The 26729-nt window shown below is 41.3% G+C and overlaps 1 protein-coding gene across 3 annotated transcripts in view; it reads right to left on the bottom strand.

Annotated features, from left to right (window-relative positions):
- TSPAN9 (tetraspanin 9) overlaps positions 1-26729 on the bottom strand; it is a 193014-nt gene that overhangs the window by 116968 nt on the left and 49317 nt on the right. Inside the window, exon 1 of one of the 3 annotated variants that reach the window (XM_075164001.1) lies at positions 2128-2211. The exons of the other annotated variants lie outside the window; for them this stretch is intronic. The gene's annotated coding sequence lies outside the window, so the exon portion shown is untranslated. Of the gene's footprint in view, positions 1-2127; positions 2212-26729 lie in introns of those variants that run through there. 3 annotated transcript variants of the gene reach the window in all.

Below are 26729 nucleotides of genomic sequence, written 5' to 3'. Positions count from 1 at the left end.
CATGATCCGAGTGCTTCTCTTCCACTCCCACTTTAAATGACTGTTTAGATTTTTATGTCATCCCAGTTGACTACAGATTGAAGAAAGCTAGCAAATAGCAGAAGGCTTTTGCCTGTCATGAGAAATGGCATCCCTTCTTCCTCTTGGACAGTGTAGGAGGACCTCATTAATACAAGAACTCTTCTAACCCTGTCCAATGTGTACAAGTCCCTTGAACAAAATCAGGTGGGTATTCTTTAACCTCTGTTCTAAAGAGACTGTCTTTCACCAGCAGTCCGCTGTTCTGAATTAACGGACAGCTGGTGTCTATGTATTAGCAGAACTATTAAACTTTAAAACAAACAAATTAAAAAAAAACCCTCATACATATGGCTCCACCTGAAGAAAGAACGACAAGAATGATGTGAGCATTAATTTTTAAAAGGCAGCACACATCTCTGAAACCTCCTCAATTATGCCATGAAGGAAAATTTCTAGGCACATTCCTTTCACAATTGAGTGAATTCCTTCATTGCTAAAATATTCATTTTTTTGGCACTTAAGCATAAACAGGTGTGATTCCATGAATGGGGACATTTAAAACCACTGCGTCAGGACTGGCAGAGACCCAGATGTCTACCACGGGCAGCAAACTTAAACCATTACTTTAGGCTCCCTTCCCCATTAACTCATCACCAGCCCCAGCCTCCAATTTAAGACATCGCTGAAAGCGACAAGACTGACTGCCTTACTGGAGAGCCATCCCCTCCGAGATGTGTGAGTTATCGAAAGGCTGTTTACCAGCAGCATTTCCAAGCAAAACCTGATCCCAGGTCCCACCTGGGTCAAAGAGACACAGCTCTCATAAAGGAGTCAAACTGCCAAATGAATTTGATACCTGCCCAGAGCCAGTAGCCTCACAGCTGAAAGTTGTCAGCAGAGTAGGCTGAGTTCAAGCCACAATATAAGGCTCCCCTCTGCTGGGCCCCCAACGTGACCCAGGGCAGAAATGTCTGGAAACAAGGGTGGGATCTAGCCTCCACAGCCGTTCAGTCCCCAGCCTACTCCCGGCCCTCCCTGGGGTCTACCAGCCGTGGTACCAAGCTACATGGCCCAACAATTCCTCACACATACCTCCTTTCGTCTTTCAAGGGAGACATTCCTGAATTCATGAGAAACAGTTTTTGAATAATTCAAGATAACTCGAACATTAACAGCACTTCCCAAGTTCTAACCACACCACTGCAGAACAGCCATATTTCATCCTGCTGGTTTGGGCTGTGCTCTTTTCTATGGCTTCCAACAACAAACTTGACAACATCTAGCCAGAGCAAAGTCCACAGACTCCTTCCTGCCTTGAAGCTCTCTAGATTTATAAAAACAAGCCTATCTGAGCATCTACATCTGCCCTTGCAATAAAGCTTATCTACCCTCACAATAAACCTTCTTGCGTGTTGTGTGGTAACACTGTGGGATATGGTCAACTCCAACATTAAAAATAGGATGTGCCTGTAACGTAACAGTCATGCAATTAATGCTTTTTGCTTTGCCAACAACAACAAAGTCAGATTTAAATCCCAAGAGGAGGCAGATACTTTAGCCGCTTTACTCATCTCACAAGAATGAGGCTAAATGGTTCTCATCTATTCTGTATGAGATACAAGAAAGGGTGTAAAAATGAAACCAAGGTAAACCTCTTACTATAATCCAGCAGGTTTATGTAACGGTGCTGCTATTCATGAGCTTTGTGATCGGTGTCAGCTCTTATTACAAGGGTGTGAGAGATTTAAAATTACAAAGGAGGAAAGGAAAGGGAAAAAATCAGGGTACAGTTTGACATGGCCTGTCAAGCCACAAAAAACCATGCAGCAGTTCAATTACCTGATTTACAGTAGAAGCTACTTAACTTTACAGTATATTAATTAATGAGCTTTTGTAAAGGCAGAAGTATAACGGCAAAACATATTTTTATGACCTTATCCACATTAAAGAGGACTCATTTACACTTGGTGAGAATGCTGTGCGCTAGCTGCAATACCAGGCATTCAGAGCCTAATATGGGGTGTAAAGAATGGATGCAAGCATGTTTGACTCCTTCCCAAAAGCCAAGCCCACATTCACTTGAGTTTTGAAAAAGTTTATTCGTACCATCACTGTCTCTCAGAGATGAGAAAACCAAGATACTCTTGATCAGCAGCCAGAAACTAAGAACCTTGCAAAAATTCCTCACAGTGGCATCTGAAAGACAAAAAAGTGGTTTTTGAAGGGGAAAACTACTTGTGTCATTCAATCTGCTCTGATCTACTTAAGCGTGTAACAAGTATGCAGTAGTTACAATATGAAATATCAACTGGCCTTCAGAAGCAGCACTTTGTTAATTCAGATATTTTCCATTTACAAATTAATTGGGATGCTGGCATTTTGTTTCAGAAGCAACCAACACGATGCTTCATGCTATGCTCTGCAGACTGGTTCAGCGGAATCTATCAAATACATGGCCATAAATGCTTAGTAAATGGTGTGTACCCAGGCAGGTTTTTAAACAACACGAACTAAACTAAAGGCTTCCAGAATGCAATACCACATAAAGGTAGACAGTGCTAGTTTTGGTCCAAATATGCTTCAAGGGAGTCAGATTTGATCCCCATAGCAGCAATATGTGTATGATCTTTCTCTCTTCTCTCCTAAATGTCCAAGTCTAGACTAATTTCAAACGTAACCTAATTTACTGAAAAGGCTTTCCAGACTTCTCCCCTTCAGAAGAACAAGTTAATAGTAAATCTGCTAACAAGTAAATAGTAAATAATATAATCCATGTGGTGATGTTTTGTTTGCTTTTGTTGTTGTTTTAACCCTATAATCTCAGTGCCTATAAAATAGATCTATACAGGTTTGGACATTAATGTCCCTAACATGAAAGATGCTTTGCTCCCTGGATTTTATCTAGCCTATGGGTTCTCCTTCTGTGTTATTTTTCTCATATGCTCATATCTTATGTCGTACTAGTCCCTTTCTTGCCAAGCATCTGGCCAGAAGAAACATAAAATTCTCTCAGGCCACCCAGAGACTTTTCAGAAGAGTTTTATGAACTCATCATCCTATCCCATATCTGAAACCCAACTTTCCTAAACTGACCACATTGCAGTCTTCTCCTCCCCCACCTCCTTCTGTGCTGTTGGTTTTATTACAGGACACTCTTGTAGAGTACTTAGTGTTTCTATTCCAATAGCATGGAAACTGTTATATTAAATATTTATCAGTAATGGGGTTACTCCCTTTCAGTGCAAGCTAGATAATTTGGCAGCTGCAATCATGAAAAGATTCTGTATGTTTGTCTCTTTGAAGAAATACTATACTCAAATACACAGCTTTAAACATGATTCCAATCAAAACCTGACTGCATAAACTGCACTCTAAAATCCCATGTTTCTTCTGTTCCAAGGACTGCTAAATCAAGTCAGCTCAGTTCCCTGTGTTTTTTCTTTTAAATCAACTTGAATGCTTTCTGCCCTGTACACTGAAAACAAAGGTTCAGAAATTGTAACTATAGTAAGTAATTTGGCCTGAGACTGAAAATAAAGAAGAAGAAAAAAACCTCTTCTCACTCCCTGACAGCTGTACCACTGGAACTCTGTAGGTTTGAAGGAAACAAAAAGCAATAAAAGCTTAATCAATAGAATCAGGAGTTATGGATCTCTGAACATACAAAGGGAACAGAGCTGATGAATTGGAAGGTGCAGTTTCTCTTTCTACGCAGAATATTTTTCCAAACAGAATGATGCTTTCCACCTGTCCTGTAATTCGATGCCAGGTTTATGTATTATGCTGCAAAAAAGACTAAGAAAGTGTCTTGATCATTTCAAAGAAACGTCATTCCAGTTCAGTGCCTCCCAAAGAGTGCCTATTGCTATTCGGTAGCACTTTTAGTTCCATTTATACAGATGTCTCAGTTTTGTCCCTACCTAATACATCTGCTATGTTTATATAGTCTCTCTCAAATATCGATATGATGTAGTCTAAAAGACTACATCAATACCAAGCTGTAGGCGGGGAGGGGGGAGTAATGAATTCTTCCCTATGAATTGTTCGCTAATGAATTGTTCCCAGGCACCAGAGCCTTCAAAATGTCTGTCACAGAACTATCTTGATACATTTTAAACATCCTTCATATTTAAGATCCGGTTATTTTTGTTTTAATATAAAGAACAAATACTTGAAAGCCAAAGAATCCAAAACAGATTTCTACACAGTGTCCTGCATTCTCAAGCAGTGAAAAAAAAACCCAAACCACTTAAGACCTGGCAGGGTACACTGCTACGTTATTACTGCAAAGTTCTGTCAATCAGATTCCCTCTCAGATTTCACAGGCTGGTCACCAGTAGCTTTTATGCACAATCTGTAAACCACATTTTTAAAGCAACCGGGGTCGCTTCAAAATGAAAAGCTAGATACACATTATTGATGCACATTTCTCAATACTGGGAAATCCTAAAGCATTGACTTCTATTATAGAAGATACAAGATACACGCTTAGGGACAGAATTCCAAATGAAGATACCTTCAAGAGATGCTTCATGCTATTTTGAAATAAACTTTCAGCTCATAAAATGTTAATATTAGGGCTTTAGGCAGACACTAAAGTCAGGACAGATGTGCTGCCTAACACCTAAAAGACTCACTTTCCAGAAGGCTAATCAATGTCTTCCAACAACTAAAAGGCAGTTACAGAAGGTGGTGGTACTTTGTTCACAAGGATGCATGTTGGCAGGACAAGAAATAAGTTGCTCAGGGGTAAATTCGGTCTGGATATAAGGGGAAAAACCTTCAGTGGGAGAACAATTAAACATTGGAATAGATTGCTTAGAGAGACGGTACAATCTCCCCTACTGGAAATATTCAAGACTCAGCTTGACAGGGGCCTGGATAACCTAAACTGAGGCCCTGCTTTCAACAGACGGTTGGACCACATGGTCTCCAGTGTCTCTTTCCAACCTAGACTTTGCTGTGATTCTAACATTTTGTCCTAATATCCAAAACTTGAGTCAGTCACTGACCCCAAAGATGGGCTGTGCGATTCCCTATCACAGCATAACGCCTCCCCGGAGTGCAAAAGACGGACACTGAACTTCATGGTGCAGAGCTCTCTAAGGACAGAGTCGTAGTGACTTGCTTACAATATAAGTACAACTGCAGGCACTGAAAGACTGGCAAATTGAAATTGCTATCACTCCGATGAGGAGGGGAAAAAAAGATGCGTTTCTTATCAGTAGCTAGATTTGACAAATTGGGAACATCCTCATTCTATCAATTGAGCATCTACAGACCATAAAGCCTGTCTGATCTGTATGAATTAATTTGCTAGTTATCCTTTCTAATCTGTTAACTACTGTCTTCTTGAAAAACATGTTTAACAGAAGAAATGACACAAAAAATTCCAGTCTTTCCCATCACCATGTTCTGCATTTTTTTTGCCCTAGTGGAGTGTGAATCCCATACAGGGGTGTATTTGTCAGAATGCAGGACCTTCCCCAAGGAAAGGAAAGTAATTTATTTGCAAAAACAGGGATTAGTAATTATTTAAAGGCAATCCATCTGCCCCTAGAGATGTACCGGCTGCACAGATGAAGGGCTGTTTAAATCTCCTCAAGTGAGCTTCTGCCTCATCTCCTCAAGAGGAAATTTCTGAAAGATCCCAAATCAAAGTTGTTTATATGGGAGAAGAAACCTTGATCCTTGAGCACAGAGATGCTGGAATTTCTTTTAGTGTTGCCACTATTTCATGACAGTGGAACGCTATTTAAGGACTTTAATCTGACAAGCTGATATAATTTTAGATGCAGCCATCTCCTTAACTGGGCACTGTCAACATAAAATAATGTCAGTTTTTACAGTCTAGAATGTTGTTTCAGATACATCTCATGTTGCAAATCTCTCCCTAGAGCTTTCCTATCATACTGTTCTCTTCTCATAGCCCCAGTGAGGAGCAAAGGAGAGTCCATGAAACTTTGCACAAAAACAATCAGTGGAAGAAGAAGAAGGGAAAAAAATCCTTTTGCTCACTCAAACACCTTAGTTCAGGGCATCTCAGATGCTATTGTAATAAGAGTGAATAAAATTCTTTGGACGGGAGTCTGACTTTAGCAGCTGTTGTTCCTTTAAGTGCTAAAAGAGATATCAGACTGACTATACGAATAATGTATATTGGTCTGATTACTAAAGCTTTTCATCAAAATACTGAGTAAAGGACTAGTCTTTCGAAGGAAAAAGGCAATTTACCAAGCAAAATGGTGCTACATTTGGCCACATCCCCAAATAATTGCTTTATTGTTAGAGCCTTTAATGGTTACGGACAGTCTTGTCGTTGGGCTGAACCCACCTAGATGTTTCATTCTGCAGCAGACATACATGGTGTGTTATTTTCCTTGGGATTTTGAAGGCTTATTAGTCACAGTGTCTCTAACCTCTTTGTCACGAGCTTTTCCAATGGCAAGTATTAGCATATGGAAACATCTTCTCTGCAGTGTTTTGCTGGGTCTTTACTGTGCTATATTACAAGAAACATAAAATATGACGAAAACAAACAAATATGGGTTTGTTCCTTGGGTGCTAATAATGCTAAAGAGCTATTTTGGGGGAACTGCAGAAAGAACTGAAATCTTTTTAACTTTCAAACTTCCAGTACTCATGTGACTATAAAACACAATTAATTTTGATGATCAGGTTAAAGAATCCTATGCACATACCTTCAAAGTGCTATACATTCCTTTCATTCTTACAGAATCAAACGGATTTTCATACCCTGACATGATTTATCTTTTCAAGGCTAATCTGGGTAGCCATGCAGGCTGACAACAGAGTTTCTCATAGCAAGTGACCATATTCTATGTTAAACTAGCATTGCCTGCTGTAACTCAGAGGAAAACCAACTCGCTACAGTCTAAAATAAAAACCCATGGCATAGTTCCTATAGATTTAAAAAATAATAAGCAATTCTTCTGTTCCTAACAGGATCAGGTTTCCCTGAGATTTTTAAAAGTCTCATTTCGGCATGTCAGTATAGGTAAGTGCACACTTGAAGCTGTTGGAAGAGTCAAAGAAGGGGATGAACATGCAGAAAATTAGCCGAACTTCCTTTTTAAGATCTAAAAGAAGTACAGCCAGCGATAAGCCTAAGTCATTCAGTGGTCATTCTAGTTTATCCTGGTGGCCTCTTTGCCTCCGCACTTCTTAAACAAAAAAAATCTACTCTTTGCTATAAATGAAGTTGCAACATGGCAACAGCAACAGATTCTAGCCGCTCTTCCTTCCCCAAACCACATGACTTATTTTCACTCTGGCTTTCTAAAGAAGTTAAGATTTATGCAACTGGACTGTCTATCAGCTTCCGTCAAACCGAGGGAAGGGAGCAGGCACGGTGCCATACGAGTCCTGGCAACCCAACCCAACACGCAGCAGCATGTGTTTGGGGTATCAATAGCAGCCTGCAAGGCTGACCCCGAGCCTGCGTGAGGAAGGGGCATGCATGTGACTCCAGGCTCACGCTCCGCACACCGTGCTCTCACCCTGCAGAGTTCCGTCACAGGGACATAGGGGAGATCTTGGAGTTGGGGCAGGAGGTGTGGAAGGTGAGGAAGGAAGGGAGAAGTCTGTAATAAGGTCAACCATAAAAGTCCAAAAGAAAATCAGAACTCATTCATTCTTATTTTGGCATAATTTTAAATGGCAAAAGACAGAACTGGAGCTGCGCGGTCACACCTTCACCTCTAACAGTGTGCAGAGTAGCCTCAAGTACACATCACAACAGGAGCAGAAAGTGAATGTTCACAAGTCAGGTCACGGTAGTTTGACAGCTCTACTCACGAACCTTAGGTATGTGCAAAAGGGCCCAAGCTCTCTCTTTCAGTGCAGGGCATTCTGCAAGGAAATTCATGGACTCCCACCGTAAAGGGGCCATGACTTGACTGGACGGAAGAACCTTCATATATTAACCTGAACATCATTTTTATTTCTATGCCTATCAGGATTAAGCAAATACTTTTTTCTTTTTTGCAAACAACTGAACCTGATTCTTATGACCAGGCACAGGTGTTCCTGGAATCATAACAGCAAGCTAAAAGAAATTACATGCCTTATATGAGAGCCAGACCTCTGAAGCTGAGACAGTGTTTCACTAAAGACATTAGGGGAGTTTGACTGAAGTTGTCAGCTGAGCAGCAGTCAACGCGAATGCAATAATCAAAACAGCATGGCTAGGAGGAGATGAGGCAGAAGCTCACTTTAAAAGCTGCCCTTATGTAATCATCGAAAAAAGGATCCCAAAATACTCAAATATTTTAGTCATTCCACACACAGCTCTTGCAGTTCTCAGGCAATGCTCAAATAGACCACTCTCAACAACATTCAGAGTAATTTTAAAATTTTTTTTATCACAACTGTTATTTTCTACAATATGCACAAAACCAAGTAAGAAAACAAAGCAATACACTCCACCCTAACAGTACTGAGTCATCCAGAACACAAGATAAATACTAAGATGAAACTGAAGACAGAAAGTACTAGTGATAGTTCAAGCTATTAAATTTATATACAAAAATAAAGTCATACTAATATCCAGCCATGTATGCTTATTCCTCTGTTTCAACCAGCTAACAAGTCTTCAAGACTCTAGCACAGACTTATAACTGGGATCCAGTCCTCATTCAATACATTCCTCATATAAGCATCTCTCCATGTTCTGATTGAAACTTACCTCCCCAAAAGCCCTGTGACCCCTCATTTAACCAGCACATTAGCCCCAAAATTCCTCCTCCAAATGTAAAAACCACCCTTACCTAAATCTTAGCTATGCTAACGCCCTTCTCAGTAGGCAGAGAAGTAAAAAAAAAAAAAAAAAGCTATGGATTGTCCTGATCCTTAACTACCTCTGAATAAATAAGCAAGCCAATTTGAGGTTAAAAATTCTTTTCAGGTTAGGAAGGTGAGATTCACTCACCATTGCATATCTTCTTTTCTCCAAACCGTGATCTTTTATACCGTGAGGTTAAATGTACATACATGTAAATGAGAATAATTCATGCTGCTCAATATCAGCTCTCAACTTGCACCTAGCATGGTAGAACTGAATCACTCTGCATGCTAGAGGGCCAAGGGAGGTTGTGAACAGTAATAAAGAATTGGAGGGGTACCACAACAGTTACAATAAACTCTGAGCCAAGGATCATTTTCTGCTTTGTGTTTTACAGCTCTTAAGTCTAGTCCCTCACTGCAGTTTCTAAGACAAGGCTGCAATACAAAAAATAATCAGTTAAGCTTTGGCATTGTACAAATGTACAACATTGCACACAATTCATATTGAAAAAAGTGAGCCCGTGCCAGTGTGCTGGAGTCACAGGACTGTATAGGTTGCACAGTGTTTCTGAAAATGGTACGCAGAATGCATCACACAAAAGACATGTGCCAGGAATAATACTTAAGAAGTGGAGTTCAGAAGACCTACCACCAAAACACACTTTCAGCTGTCTATGCTTTTCCTTGCACACCTTCCATCATAAGCTGTGACATTAAGCCCCACATTCCTATAACTGGGTGGAAAAGTTCATTCAGTTCATTATCTGAACCATTCTGGGTGCAATCATTTCCCATCAGTCATTTTCAAGCCAATCTCATTCTATCAAGACAGGCACTTCCAGACAACAAATTTTACCAACAGGTCATCCCAGTACCTCCAAACTGCTCTTAGAGGGTGTACTGACTCATGCAGATAGGACAAAATTTATTCTAAGCAATTTCTGCAAACAGTGTACTCTATTGTTCAAGCCCGATAGCATGGGCAAGGGCTCTAAGGTGGCCCTGCCCAGTGGCAGGGGCAAGACCAAGTCCTCTGCTGAGAAGGGGTTCTAGGACCCTATCTGCCATTTTCAGCACCACAAATTGGCATGTTTCCTTTGAACACCTCTCTCCCCACTTCTGTTTAGGATATATGCTCCAGATAGCATACATGCTCCTGATTTAACTGTTCTCCAAGTTACATCTCATTTTATTTTCTCTTTATGTATCTAAATCCACTGCCCCCTTATTTTTCTGCTCTGAGGCTCACAATTCCCGGTTTATTTTCAAAGCTCATTAAGAGTATTTTCTCTCTCCTTCTGCCATACCATTAACAGAAATGTCACACACCACCAATCTAACTCCCAACCTATATAACCATTGCACTGCTGTTGATAATCAGCTTTTGTTTACTATCTTTCACCCAATTTTCAATCCACCTCATACTCTTCCTACTCAAACCAATTTCAATTAATCTCCATGTTAGAAAGTAAACGTATACCTACTTCCCTCTTCATTCCTTAAAATCATTAATTTTGCAATTCTATCAAAAAAAGCAATTATATTGTCTGGCAAGATTTATTTTTTATGAACTCATGTTGTTATTGCTTACAGTTCTGTCACCCCGCAGACTCTTGGTTTTGCATCCTCTTTTAGTATCAGGCCCAGTATTTTACCAGCAGTTACACTTTCAGGAGAGTAATTGTTAAGGAAACCTTGCCTTTCTTTTGAAGGTCAACACTATAGTTGCCACTTTTCATTCACACTGGCACTTCATTTTAGCTACCATCTCACAAAAACGATAATCACACAATAGTGGCACTGCAAAAAGGCTTGCTAAACACAAACTATTTAAACTCAGGGGTAAGGAAGAGAAAAAAAATCAACCTCTTTTTCACACGCTCCCTTAATCACTCTTTAACATTAGAAGAAATTTTAACAGTCAGCCTTCTGCTACAAGAAAGCACTCAGTAATACTGTTTGCACTCAGAGAATAATTCAGGTTGGAAGGGACTTCTTGAGATCACCTAGTCCAACCCCATGGTCAAAGCAGGACTAACTTCAAAGCTATATCATATTACTTAAGACCTTGTGCAGCTGAATTTGGAAAACTTCCAAGATTGGTGATTCGACAGCTTCTTAGAGTAACCTCTTCCCACAGCAGCACTCCCAGGGAAGAATTTTTTCCTCACCTCCATTTGGGACTTACTCAGCCACCAAGCGTGACCACTGCCTCTTGTCCTTCCTCTGATCTCTGAGAAGACCCTGACTACATCTTCTCTACCATCTCCGCTAGGTAAAGTAGGACTATGTAAATCAGACTGTTCTTCAAGCTAAATGACTCCAGCTACCTAGGCCTTGTAAACAGCATGTGCTGTAGACCGTTAAAAATCAGCTTATGGCCCTTCCCTGGATATGCTTGCCAGCATCTCCCTTGTACAGGGAGGCCTAACACTGGCCACAGCATTCCCAATGTGGCTTCACGAGTACTAAGCAGCAGGAAACAGAAATAATCACTTCTCCATTGATATTATACAGCATCTGACTGCAGTTTCTCAATCTCACTTTTCCATAGTGGTAAATTTTAATATTGACTGTCCTTGCACTCTATGCAAAGGATTTCTAATCACACTGAAAATTCAATCTTTGAACTGAAACATTCAGTGACGCTGGTGTTTAATAAACCAAATTGTAGATGGGAATTCAGACCTAGAATTTCCTAGAAATGCAAAAACATACAACGGAAGAAAAAGCAAAGGTGTAGGTACAAACACCGTTGTCATGCCTGAGGGAAAGCAGCACACAAGGGAGGGAAGGGCAGGGCAGACAGGAGCAAGCAGCTGTACCAGTTCAGTCAGTTCAGAAGGTTCAGATTTTAGTAAGCCAGAAAGGGGTAAATACATGCAAAAAGGAAGAGCTTCTCATATGTATGCTTAAAGCCCAGCAAGATAAAGCTCCCCCTTGGCTGAGCTTTTACACACTTTCTGTGCTGCTGTTTATATTAGATTGGGAAAGAGATTTCTCAGTACCGGACATATTGCAGGAAACATGGAAGGTGGAGAAGAGAAATGAGTGAAGATGATCTGTTTTTTCATGTCCACACACTGTCACAAATCAAGGAAAAACACGGTTAATGCTCTTCTGGTACATTGCACAGACCAGTGGCTTCAGCAGCCACAGAAAATAATAAATAAGGGGGTGATGCTGGCCAGGAGTTTGTAAAGGGACATATGCATTGTAAAATTTCTTTGGTTTTGAATTTCAGTTCATGAATTTGTGTTAGGATGTATACATCAGCTACTGCTTTCCATTCTGCATTAATAGTGATGGCCTGATAAATGCAGAATGGTTCTGTTTAGGAGTAACGCGGACTAATTTTACTCTCAGGCTATTTACTGCATTCATATAGTGGCTTAACAGAGAAGCAGAAAAAGCAAAACACACAGTCAGAAAATAGAATGGCTTAAAGAAAAACCATTTCTTTGCAAACATCTGAGGGCTGTTACGAGACAAAGGCCTATATGCTACAGAAATCACAAGTTAAAGAAGTTTCCTCTCTCACAAGAGGCCAGCTGTTTGGGGCAGTTGTCTGGGGAGCCAGGCAGAATGCTGGGTTCCAGCTCCAGGAAAAACAGAAAAACAGGGTCTAACACCTGAGAGGGGAGCTTTTCGAGACCCAGAAGTAAACAAAGTGGTATCTAGCCCTGTAACTATCTCACAAAAAATGTATAACCTAACGTAATTTTGGTTTTCTTCACTTTTAGTATTTTCAAAGTTCTTGGAAAAGGAAAAGGGCTCAGGCACTAAGTGACACCTGCAAATCCTTCAAAAACTTTTCCAGCATGGCTACAGAACACAAGAAGTGCACCTCTATATTCAGTTACATACAGGGTTTTTATTTTGTAAAAACCTGTGCAAGAAACATTTCTGAGCCACACTTCACATGGTGCTTCATCCATTGTTTCACATTCCGGCTTCAGAGTCCAGGATCACTAGATGAGTCACACATGTAAGTGGACGACACAAAATCCACTAGAAGTTATTTTTAAATAAATACACTTTTATCACTTGTCAGCATTTGTAACAGCATTCTGCACTGTCAACAGAACCAGCTGTGCACTTCTGTGCAGCCTGCCTTCATAATTAGATTAGCCAAGCCATTCTACTCAGGATGCCCTAGAGTTCAGTCATCCTGTGTCCTGGAAAAGTTTAGTGGGGACAGACCAATGTTGTTATTCAACAGCAAGACATCACAGATGGAGAAAGGCCAATTGGAAGTGCCAGAAGGAGGTATGCAGTCTAAGACACATGAGTGCAAGCCTAGTCCCAGTTGCTAACACAGGCAAATCTCTAAGAATACTGTGTTACGACTCATTCATGTAAAAGGTACGAAATTCTTTGTGAACCACTTTGTTCTCAAATGTCTAACAAAAAAAACCCCACACGCAACAAACCAACCCCCTTTTCACCCCCATTCCCATCCCCAATATTTAAATGTCAGATTTCCAGCTATCCAGTTAGAAAGGGTAACTAGAACCTGCTAAGAGCTGCCAAATCCGACAGCCCCATAGAGGCAAGGCTGCTGCAGGTCCATGTCCCCACATCCAGCTAGTAGCAAGGCCAAGCATATGCTCCCAATGCACATGCACACATACATAAAATATATATATACATGGCCAGTCACATAGATACAGATGGTAGGAATGGCCTGATCCTGTGCCCCTCACTGGCTGATCAGGAAGAAAACTCATTAGAGTAAAAACTATACTATTTGCACACATACACAATACGGATCACTCCAATTGCTGGCCTTAGATGCTCAGTCTATTTAGTATCTGGTCCCTGGTCTCCACTGTTGCTGGATATATCACCCCTGAGGCCTGCAACGCCTCTCCAGTGGTTTGTACTCAGACCCCTTCATCACAGACACACACACACACGCACATACTATGGATCCCTCCATTAGCTGGCCTTATTCAGCCTGCCCAGTAGCTGACCCCTGGATCTCCTGGTCTCCCAGTTACTTTATGCATACACACACACATACATAAGTGTCTCTCCAGTAACTGGTTCAGACCTATGGCTTTCCCCAGTAGCTGAATACCCCTGAATACCCCTGGTCTCTACAGTAGCTGTCTTGGACCTCCCAATTCCTCCTGCAGCTGGCTCTAAACCCTCTGGCCTCTCCAGCATCCAGTCCAGACTTATGGCCTCTCCAATACCCCAAATCTTTTCTCTCACTCCCCAGCTACTTTGGCTTGATGTTCACTAGCAGTTACACAAACTGACACACACCCACACACAATATGCACACACTGCAGTCTCTCTAGATGCTGGCACCATGGATGCATCAGACCCTATGATCCCTGGCCCCTCCCCTACTTGCTGGCACTTAGACTTCATGCATCCACAGAGAAAAGTGAGCCCCTCACCCATGGAAACAGTCAGAAATAGAATTCAGTAAGAAGATAAGATAAACTGCAGTGACTAAGCACAGGGCATGGCTAGAGAAGTAGAACAGAATAGAATAGAATAGAATAGTTCCAGCTGGAAGGGACCTACAACGATCATCTAGTCCAACTGCCTGACCGCTTAAGGGCTCACCAAAAGTTAAAGCATATTATTAAGGGCACTGCCCAAATGCCTCTCAAACACTGACAGGCATGGGGCATCAACCACCTCTTTAGGAAGCCTGTTCTCATGTCTGACTATCCTCTCGGTAAAGAGCTTCCTAATGTCAAGTCTGAACCTCCCCTGACACAGCTTTGAACCATTCCCACGCGTCCTATCACTGGATCCCAGGGGGAAGAGCTCAGCACCTCCCTCTCGACCTCCCCTCCTCAGAAAGCTGCAGAGAGCAATGAGGTCGCCCCTCAGCCTCCTTTTCTCCAAATCAGACAAACCCAGAGTCCTTGGCCGCTCCTCACAGGACATGCCTTCCAGCCCTTCCACCAGCTTTGTTGCCCTCCTCTGGATGCATTCAAGAACCTTCACATCCTTCTTAAATGGTGGGGCCCAGAACTGCACACAGCACTCAAGGTGAGGCCGCACCAACGCTGAATACAGTGGGACAATCACCTCTTTTGACCGGCTGGCTATGCTGTGTTTGGTGCACCCCAGGATGCGGTTTGCCTCTTGGCTGCCAGGGCACACTGCTGGCTCGGACTGAGCCTGCTGTTGACCAGCACCCCCAGGTCCCTTTCTGCAGGGCTGCTCTCCAGCCACTCCTCTCCCAATCTATACTTGTGCCCAGCATTACTCCATCCCAGGTGCAGAATCCAGCATTTGTTCTTGTTAAATTTCATGCCATTGATGACTGCAAATGTACTGACCAGCCCCTCATGTTGACTCATCTTGACAGGTTTCACACCCAGACCACAGGCTGATCCCTCTCCTGTGGTAGCCTGGGGAGGAGCTAGATTAGGGTGTTCCCTTTGCACTACTTTAGGTTAGTGGGGTTCCCTCCCCTTCTGCTCCTTTGTGTTTATGAGCCTTTTATCACATAACCTAACAGCATCCTCTGAAATTTGGTTTGAATGAGATCAGGAGTGCGTTGTGCTTAACCATTACACTTATTCCTCCCACAGAATCAATCAAGGGAAGCAGGGGCAGGGGGTACAGATTATCATGAACATGCTCCAAGTTTATAAAAACTCTCCTGTGTTAAACACTGACTTTAAAATTCAGAACTTGCTCTTAAAAATTCATATCCCACTACATTGAAGTTATGGTGTGTATATATATACATATATTACAGTATATATGAATGACAGTAGATATGAATTAAAGTATTTTGATGTCTGCTGCCAGCAGGGACACTAAAGAAACAAATATACAGCCCCAGTGATTTGTTTCTTATGAGATGTCTTTCAGAACTATTTACTCTTCAGTGAAGTGCTGCATTATCAACACACTTCCCCTTTAGAAGGACTTGCTACAAAGTCTCATGCCCTGCATGCTGGAGACCAAGTCAAATCAAATATGTTATTTCCAATTCCTCCCCGCCTTTTGTTTTTTTGGTTTTGGGTGGGGGTTGCACTTGTAGCACCTTGGAAAAGAAAGTGAGAGGGAAAGCAATCTCCTAGATATTAAGAACAACATGAAAGAGAGTTGAGATTGTTCTGCAAGAGAAAAGGACCAAGGCAAAGGAAGAACAACTGCTTTGGAGTTCAGAGACAAATGCTATGAACTGCACAGCAGAGTAATAGGAGGAGACTCAGCACAGGGAGGTACATTCAAGAAGAACAAACAATGGGACTGTGTGGAACATAGATTGTGGGTGGAGGATGAAAATTTCTCAACATACTTAGGGTGGGCTGGAGAAAACTCTAAGAATTTTACTTTAAGATACTATTCTGTACCAGCTTTCAAGCAAGGAGGACCTGCACACCATGTCTGTGGAGAATAAGCCTTCTTTGTACTGGTGTGTACATAGCTGTTTATTCAACATCATTGTTTAATCACTAACATTGCAGTCTCTTTCTAGGTTGCAGGGTTTTGGCAACTTAAAGCCATTGCAAATCCAAACTCCTGAGTTCCTCTGGTCTCCTCACTTCCCCTGCAGCAACCCACCCTTCCCAGGTGCTGGCATTCGTATCTATTCAGTGAGACATTTCAAGAAGCTGAGCTGATCACAAACTATCCCCTTGAAAAAAGCACCATCAATCTGGCCAGGGCAGCTCCACAAGGTACTAGCACACAGAGGAAAGCACACTCAGGGGAAAAGGAGGGCAGGGCTGGACCACAGCAATCCTAATTTAAGGTCAACTTCAAAAGCTGTGCAACCACAGCCTAAATGTGTTGATTCTTGAAGATGTACCCTCTGGATATTCTTGTGCAGCAGGACATGCCTAGTACCCCATTTCATGGATAGCAAAGAGATGCCAAGTAAACTACCAAAGCTCACACAGGAAACCTCTGGAAGGAGCGGGAAGCTGAATTTAGGCTTGTCACAATTGAAGAAGTGCCGCCTCCAACAACTGGACCCTGTCTCTTGAAGCTGTCTCTGCGGCAAAGAGCTGGAATCCTAAGAGACAAGGGAAGTACTATTTTAAAGATGGGAAGCAGATACCCATACGAGAAAAGTGACTTCCCCAAAGTCAGCTGCAGTCGTTCTGAACCACAGGCAAAAACCACAGCTGACAGAACCACAGGCAAAAATTAATTCATAACTACAGAAATTTGTGTTTACAAGACAGTCCTTGCCTAATATTACACATCCACACCTTCTAGGGTCCTGAAATGAAGAGTAACTTTTTTTTTTTAAAATTAACCTCTTAAGTTTCTTTTTTCTGATGAGGAAGAAAACACTTAAACAGCCAGCTGATGATAATCAGAATACATTCTGAGCAATGTTTCAGTTTTGCTGCTTGGTTCTTGAGAAGACATCTTTTGGCAAAATCAAAAGCAGTACATGCTGAATAATTTCCTATCAAGGGCACAGAGGAGAATGAAGAGACTACAAATGCTTGTGTAACAAGTCATTCTATGCCTCATAAGGTGTTTGGGTTTTTTCCTATGCCTGTATCTAGTAAGAAAAAGTCAGGTTCTCTCCTTTAGCTTAAATAAAAATAATAGTACAGTGAAGGTATCTCACAACAAACAGACACTCTGAACTTCCACCTCTTACAAGCTTGCAAGCTTTTACATTCTCCCTGACACCTTTCTCAGCTTTTGATGATTCCATGCTGCTCCATCTACTCCATGGTAGTGGAGACAGTGCTTTACCGGAGGCTGTAGATGCTAAAGGGTATAAGGAAGCAGGTTATGCAGAAAGCATCTATTTCCAGCACAGGAATGCAGCCTGCAACTATCCCATGACAGGGAGCTCAGCTCAAATAGAAAGTGTAAGCCCAAGCATATCAAAGCACCAGGAACACTGCATCCAGAGAGACCAACGGGAAACCGGGGAGGCGGGGGGAATGAACAAGCACTTAAGTCTAAAATAGGAAAGGAAACAATAAGGCAGATCCTGAAGTTTTATGAGAGAGGCTGGAAAGCACCTCACAGCCTTAGACTGAAAGACTCAGTGTATAAAATACCAGAAAAAAAGTCAAAGAGAAAACTCAAAGAAAAAAAAAGCTGTAGTGGAGAAATTCATTAATTCTTCAAGACGGAAGGGGCATTAAAGCTCTTGTTTTAGCCTCAGATTCTTAAGAGAGCTCAGAGCCCAACAGCCTTCCTTTCAGTACCCAAAGACACTCAGCACTCTACAGCTCTTTCACATGGAGGACTTAGCATCTCAATAGACATTGACAGGAATTATGGATTTTGAGGTGACCACGTGAGAACTAACACATTTTACAAAATCTATTCCTATGTGTATGCCTCCCCCTAAAACTGAAATGAAGCAAAACAAACCTTGCACACTCAGTGCTGAACTCAAGTATTGCATAACTGTTTTGAAGGTCACATCCTGAATGAGTTATGAACATTTAGGCTATGCATACAGTTTAGGAATACTGATATATCTTCATTCCAGCTCTCCCACCCTACTGACAACAGAATTGCAGCTTTCCATTTACATACAGAAAATGGGAATCATGCTGCCCACAGACAGTTCAGGACCTGTTCTTCTCATCAGTTGAAACGATCTTTCACAGTTGAAGCCTATAGAGCTCAACTCTGATCACAACAGGGTGTTAGTTAGATCATTAATGAATAATTTTCACTTTCTCCATATATTCTTGCTCATGTGTGTGCTAGAACACAAGTCCAGGTGAACACTATCATGAAAAATGGTAAGTATTTAAGGAAATAATTTGCAATTATAGGTTGCTTCCTTTATGGAAGGAGCAAGTAAGTATCATGAAATTACTCTGAGGCAGCAGAAGATTGGTATTAGATTCTAGAAGAAAGTAGGGAGGAACACATAACATTATTAGGGAGCTAAATGAATCAACCTCATGAACAACAAAGGATATTCAAAACAACATCACTTTATCCTCATGCACAATGACATTTTGGGCAAAATGTTCTCCAGAAAAAAAAAAAAAAAAGAGGTATTTACGGTCAGATTTAATGAGAAAACATGACAAGTGAAGAAAAGCCAACCACTTCATAATTACCAGAATCAATCCCAACAGCAGGCCATATTTGCAGTAATGAAAACAGCAACACATTTATCTATAAATATATTTATGAAATGTGTCTTGTTTTCAAAGGAGGCTAAATACCAGGGATACGTTCCTACATGTCTACTTTCCACTTAAGATGGTGGTTTTTCAAATACTGTACAGGAATTCTAAAGCTCACCAGAGCTGGAAAACCCAGCTGCTTACACTGAAAGCCCTCAGAAATACCAATATCACAGATCAGCAACAAACAAGAACACAAATACGAAAAATCTGTGGAGCATAGAGACATGAAAAGGCCAGAGGAGAAGGAGGTGACTAAAATAAAACCACAGATACACAAGTCACCACTGAAACTTGATAGTAGAGACAAAACTTATCTTTGAGGGAAGGGGAACTTCTTCCAAGAAAGAACTCGCTCCTTACCGGAGTGCGGGGTGAGGCCCAGCTGCCCTTTTAAATATCCCACTGCACAGCTAATAGCTCCAAAGCCCAAAGGCAAAGCGACCAACACAGAGGACAACCGCTCGGCAAACACTGATGGAACAGATACCATCAGCAAAAGAGGCAGAGATGAGAGCTGTGAATCTAGAACTGCCTGCCTACAATCCGTGACAGCAGCACAGCACATACGTGAGGTGAGGGGGATTTATGTTTGCTTTTTTAAAACCTAGGAAATGATATGCCGAGATCCACATTAAAAGGACATTACGATTGCACATTCACCCACTAAATACTGGGAACCATCATTATCAGCCCACTGCAGGTCCATTCATATGATCACAGGTTTATTTTTTCTATGAAAATAAAGTGGCTTCTACACTCCATGAGCACGACCAGCTTGCTCCAGGGAGAAAGCAGTATTGTGTACAACCTAACCATGTAACACACGAGGCTACAGGTCCTGCAACGGAGAAGGCCAGGACTGCACAAACAGGAACAATGCTCTGACAGTCAAGGCAGTCAGCTCCTGTCCTTGAAATCCAACATGATCCTTGCATTTACCACAGAGTTTTTTTGCAATGCATAGCAAAATTCCTCACATAGTCATGTTCCTACTGATCGTGTTCCTTGTTTCTTAGTTGTGTTATGTGAGACCAAGTTGCTCTGCAGGCAGAATGGCCAAGCACTTACAATTACAGTGGGCCCTGCACTGTGAACATGAGTTGTTATTTAACACCAAGTGTCCCAAAAAAATACAGGGTCTAAAACTGGGCAGCTAGAAAAAAACTTTCTGAACGTCGTCGTGTCCAACTCCCATGCATTACAATGGAGAAAAGGCAACCCTCCACTTTCCCTCAAACAAGTGCTCTGAAAAATCAAGTCCTAACATTTTATGACATATTCCAATATCATCACAATAAGGTCACTGCAGGCCATCTTCACAGCAGAGTTTAAACAGCTTACACTAATTACAGCTGAACAATGAGTAAAAAGCAAAACAGGTGCTCCTTGGCTGTATGGTACAGCATACTCCCCTTGAAGACAATGAGATGGCATCTCAGGGAGCTGAAAAGTGGCATCATACTGAATCCACATAAGGCAACTGAACGGAAGTCATGCAGAGTACCTTAAGCCCATTGTTCCCCTAGCTTTCACAGAACCAGACTCTCAGCCAAGTAGGGCTCAACAATTCATTTAGTATACCCTTCTCCCCAAAAGCAGTATCAACAGATACAGACATCTGCTCAGCAGGAAGCTGCATCCCAGTTCCAGTTCTGCCAGATGCTGCATGCCACACTCACAGCTGGGAAACAGCAGAGTTATCCTGTAACTGCTCCCCAAGAGATCAGCGGAAGAAGAAAAACACTACCTCTCACAGCTCTGTGGGAAATACTTCATGTCTGCCTGACCTCACAAAAATTGCAGAAAAATCTACTCACTGTCCAGGGCTGTACTCTCCATCTGAGTAGCTTCTGCAATACATGTTCCTAAAAACTTCCAAGGATGGAGGCCCTGTACCTTCTTCAGTCAATCTGTGCCAAGACTGTCTTTTCCCTGGTGGTAGAACAGCCACCGCGAGCTCCCTTTGCTTTTTACTTCTCGTCAGTGCTTCACTTCTGCAGCCTCAGTAATGTTCTTTCAGTTTCCTCCTTAGTATGTAAAACCAGTATAGTTTATTCCTATTACTGGTTTTACTATATTTGCTTTTAACACCTTGTTATGTGAAAACAGTATTGTTGAGTTTGTGCAAAGTCTATTTACAGCCTAGCCCTCCCTTACAGTCTGTTCTGAAACACACACAGTTATTTTTTGGCCGCATAGGTCCAAAGGAATTCAGTCTCCTGGGTCTCTTTCTGCCTCAGCACCTCTGCTGACACTGCAAATAGGGACTAGGCAGCGAAACTGCTTTTCTCTCCCAGAAACCTCTAAGAACTGAATGGTAGCTCATTTCTCACAGGCCACCAGAAAGCTATCAGTTCGCAACAGCTTTCAGACCTTACCACCTGGGCTGGATGAAAACCAGTGATACAGATACGGAGACACTATTATAGATCATTACATACATGTCATCCGTCCTCCTGGAATTTTTTCCCTTAAACGCAGTGGAAGGATGGGTTTAAGGAGAAGGTCAAAAGGAAGATGGCTAGCAAGAAAAGGCAAGCTGCAATGCTCTACAACTTGAAGGGTTTAAGAACAATAAAGAGAACTATCTTCAAGTTTCTGTGTGCAGAATCTCATCTTGGGCAGGGGTGACCCAGAGAGGCTCTTTCAGCCATCAAGATTTATGATTGCTCATAATCAGCATTACTTCCACATCTATTTTACCACAGCAGTTTCTTACTTCAGTACATAGCCACCAAGATCACATGGGAAACAGCTGAAGTAAGCTTTAAACACAATGATCTTACCACAATATATATTAAAATGGAAAGTTGTCTTATCCCTTAGGACTTCATCTAAATGCTCACCAGCCTCCTTACATCAGCAAGGCTTTTATTAGAGAGATTCCCTGATGGAAAGACCACCCATCAGGTATTCCCTCTCACAGCTGCTCTTGTGCAGAGATCCCTAAGGTTTATTTCATGATGACAAAGTTTTTGTTTTATTTCAATTTTTCCAGAAGACAGATAGATGATATTTATGTTTTTAGCTACAGCTTCTCACAAAATGAGGTAATAAAAATCTCCCCAACCATCATTTATAATATGTAACAATGAAAATTAAGTTCCACATTCATGTTGGTGAAAAAACTCCACATTGACTCCAAGGATGGGATACCATTGCAATTGTAACTGAGATTTATCAAAGATGCTTGTCTTTTATGGTCTTCATTTGCAAAGGACCGAATATAACTGGATTACTGGTAATACAGTACAGCTCAGAATAAAACGACATTAATTTTCTTTGCCTGGAAAAGGCTTTTAGCTTTTTTCTTGTAATTACAGCAAAGTGCAAGTCAACTCTAGGGCTACAAGGGAGCAACTGTAAAGAGAAAAACAGGAACAAACCTTCAGTGGGACTTGAACTTGGGAAAATAATCCTGGCATGTTCAGAATGAGCAACGCCACTTTCACCTCCTCTGACGAAAGTTCACACCGCTCAGCTCTACGAAAGCATTTGAAACAGGAGGGAGGAAAGGAATCACAGCAGGATTGAGAGGGAATGTGTATTGCCTCTGATGAATGGCACAATGCCCAGGCAGCTGCTGCGAGAATGCCAAAAGTGGGACCTTCGTTGCTTCAGCTGGATCCCTCTTGAAGTTTTGAATTACAGATGGATACCTCACTTTATGGGATTCTGCTGCAACATGGTAATGCAGAGACTGCTTGCTACATGTGTCTTTTTCATTCTGAAATTGAAACCCTGATGGGAAACTAGAGTCTCCAACAGCCTCGCACAGCAGCTAAAAAATATATTTCAGCACTTTTACACCAGACCTTGCAGGAATTAACAGTATCCCAGATCTCTGTTCATCTTTCAAATGCAAAAAGCTACATCAATATGGTAATTGACTCTAGACAGTCATTTTTTAAAAACAAAACCTGAAAAAGCTAAGGTCTGCAGAGTAACTAAAAGAAAATGAATTCTTTAAAATACAGTGAACAACTTGGAGGGTGGTTGCTGCATTTTGAATGAGAGCCATGTTATTTTCCACATAGTAAACACAGTAGTAAAAGAATGAATTAAAGAATCATAGAATATCTCAAGTTGGAAGGGACCCATAAGGATCATCGAGTCCAAATCCCTGCTCTTCGCAGAACTACCTAAAACTAAATCATGTGACTAAAAGCGTCGTCCAGACGCTCCTTGAACCCTGACAGGCTTGGTGCCGTGACCACTTCCCTGGGGAACCTGTTCCCGTGAGCTACCACCCTCTCAGTGAAGAACCTTTTCCTAATGTCCAAGCTGAACTTCCCCTGACACAGCTTCATTCCATTGCCTCCTGTCCTGTCGCTGGTCACCGGAGAGAGGAGATCAGCACCAGGATTACCGTGTCCCAGGTGGAGAATCTGGCACTTGCTCTTGTTAAAGTTCATGCAGCTGGTGATTGCCCCTCTCTTTCTGTCAGGCCTCTCTACCCTCCAGGGAGTCCACAGCTCCTCCCAGTTCAGTATCGTCGATAAACTTAGTTAATGTATATTCAATTCCTGCGTCATTTATAAAAACATTAAAGAGCACTGGCCCTAAAATTGAGCGCTGGGGAACCCCACTGGTGACTGGCCGCCAGCCTGATGTAACCCCATTTACTGTAGCTCTTTGAGCCTGACCCGTCAGCCAATTGCTCACCCAACGTATTACGGAATTGTCTAGCTGTGGGCTGAACATCTTGTCCAGAAGGATACTGTGAGAGACAGTATCAAAAGCTTTGCTAAAATAAAAAAAAAACTGGCTTCCCTTGGCCAAGTGGCTTCGCTTGGTCAACTAGATGGGAGACTTTGTCATAAGAGGAAATTAAGTTGATTAAGCAGGACTTTTCCCTTGTGAACCCATGCTGGCTATGACCAGACTGCGTTGTAGTACTTTAAGTAAATCAGATATAACTGCAAGTATAAGGCATATTTTCATCTAAAATGAAATTACTAAAAATTCCAAGTTATGACAACTTCTGAGATCTAAAAATTGCCAAGCTATTAAAATATTTTTAATTAGATAAACATATTCAAGTATTCCACATTTGCTGTTAGATAAAGCGTAGAGTAGAACTGGGGGACGTAACCTTTGACAGCACCAATATTTTCTGTTCTCGTTCCAGCCTAATCAACTAGTTCTGTTTCATCACCACCTCACATGAAGTTGCAAGCTAACCAAAAAAAAAAAAAAAAAAAAAAGGGAAAAAAAAGCTTGGTTTCTTCCTATCTAAAAAAACCTCTTGATACTCAGGGATAAGTTCCATGTTTATATTTCAACACAGTGACTAACAAATACAGTTCAACATACTATAGATACTTTGCCCTAATAGTAATTTTAAATGCAAAGCATGTTTTTAAAAACATTTTTCTTTAAGCCTCCAGCACAATTAATGTAGCCTTATGTAACCATTTAACAAATTTTTAGACTTTTAACTCATTTCCAGATTTCAAGCCACATCCAATTTTATATAATCCTAAATTAAATATTACACCAGCAAATAAGTAATTTTTGAGTTTTTAACATAAGGCAAACCACATGGAAATTAAAATTCTCAAAATGGACCATTCATTATATGACGAGAAGTAGTAAACCCCATTTTCCTATTTCCCCCTCTCCCACCAAAACTAACACCAAAGATAACACCAGATCTGTTTTTCCGCAGAGGATAACAACTAAATTAATAATGCAAAACAAGATTAAACCAATTCATTTCCATTTTATTTAGATTATCATAAAATTGGCAATTTAAAACTGCACTGCAAAAAAAAAGGATTTTGCCTAACATGTTTCGGACTTTTGGACCTCTTCAATATAGTAGAATGATAAAGTTTGGTTTTCACTGTTTTCTGAAAATGGACAATTCTGCTGTGGACCTGTGGTTCTTCCATCCTTAAATTTCTCACAGAATTCAGAAAATGTTGGAATTACATTTAAAAAAAAAGATAGGGATCTTTAAGTAATAATTTATTTCCAAATTAAAGTAATTTGAAAGATGTGATGCCACTACTCTCCAATTACTGAAAAGGTCTTCTGATGTTTAGCCAAATCTGACTTTCTATTGTTATGGGTGGGGAAAACATGGAAATAATCTTCCAAGCTTTCTTTAAACAGCACAGATGAGAGAGAAAAACCTGAAGCAGCTCATTTTTCCTTCTTTATAGGTCACTCTACTATAGGTCACTCTATTGCAATTGTCAAGCTTTTCACAGTTCTTTCACTTGTTTTAACAAAGTTGGAATAAAATTTATCTTATAAGAATCCAGCACAGTTCCACAAAAGCCTTTAAGTTCACACACCTCACTTAAATCACCTGAAGACAAGTAAATTCATATCTTTCACTGTAGCTATTGCTGACTAGTAGTTTTCTAGAAGGCTGGGACAACAAAGAACCAGTATATCTGTTTATATCAACACCCCTCTGTTCTGGCAACTGCTAGAGATAAATAGTTTAAGTTTATTTTTAAAAAGAAGCTTAGAATGCTCAGAATTAGAAATATGAGAAATAAAACTGGAGGCCTGATGTGAAGGGGAGGGAAAAAAAAAAGTTAGGATGCACCTATCACAACTTAAACTAGAAAGGTCACCTGAAATATCAAGTGTCCAAGCTCTTATCAAAAATTTCTACAATGATTGGGACTTGGTTTGCCAGTGTCATGCTGACCTGGAAAGAGCTGCTAGTAAATAGCGTCAGCTATTTATCTATTACTCCTCCCCCCATTGCATTTTTTTCCATTTCTCTTTCAATGATGATGGTTAGTGAGAAACAGCTGAAGGGGCAACTACTTCTGATGCATTGCAGCCTTCTCTTGTTAACACTTGTATTTGCATTCAGGGTCCTTTTGTAAGGGGGTTGCGCAGGGAGTCAAGGAGTAGTAGCACAAAATGTCTGTAACACAGAGCGACCATCCACCCTTCCCTCCGCTTGCTCCTCTCCTCTCCAGCTCCATTGCTTCTGCTTGGGACAACACCAAACCCAGCCTTACACAGGTGCCACACAGCTATAGGCTACTAATAGGTAACCAACGTGGATTTTGACCAGCAGAGCATTGCACAAGGAAGGACTCCTGAGTGACGGGTGCTACTTCTCAATTTGACACAGGTTTGACACATGGCTTGAAATGGGCCACCTCTCAACATCATTTCTTTACCCTGTCGACTGACTGTCCAAGCTCTTTGGTTCAAGGTTACCTCTTCAGGCTGTTCTTTGCAGCAGATATAACTTGGTGGGGAGACTTTTTTGGTTAGGGCTTTTTTTTCTCTTAAGTCTTTTTCATAGTTTACTAATATTTTTCATCTGGACTGTCAGATAAAGCCAAGTACTTGGCTGGTAAACACAACCTGTTTGCAAGGGTGAGAACAACAGAACTGATCTCTTCTGTGCCAATAGCCTGTCAACGGTTCCCCACGTTCCTCCTTCCCCTGCAGGCCTCACAAACCCCATGCCTAAGTGGACAGACAAGCTCTCCTACAGTCAACCAGAAGATAGTCTGGATTGCTACAGCAGAAACATGCCCCCACAGAGATCCCACAGACAACCATTCAAGAAGCTGGTTTCCAGAAAGGACACAGTCAAGCAGACAGCCTTGGGTTCAACTTCAAGGTTCAGGTACTCACAGCCAAGTGCTAACCATCAAGTATACCACTATGGTACTACGTGTATACACAAGACCTAGTAATCTGGTACTTCTGAGCATCACTGTACCAGAAATAATGATTTCCCCCCACGCCCAATCATTGACAATGATTATAAATATTTATAGCAGGTTTAGCAGTGAG

This window comes from Calonectris borealis, chromosome 1, assembly GCF_964195595.1.
Source record: "Calonectris borealis chromosome 1, bCalBor7.hap1.2, whole genome shotgun sequence".
NCBI classification, from domain to species: Eukaryota; Metazoa; Chordata; class Aves; order Procellariiformes; family Procellariidae; genus Calonectris; species Calonectris borealis.
Note: the sequence above shows the minus strand (reverse complement) of the source record. Positions and strands in the feature narration are given on the sequence as shown.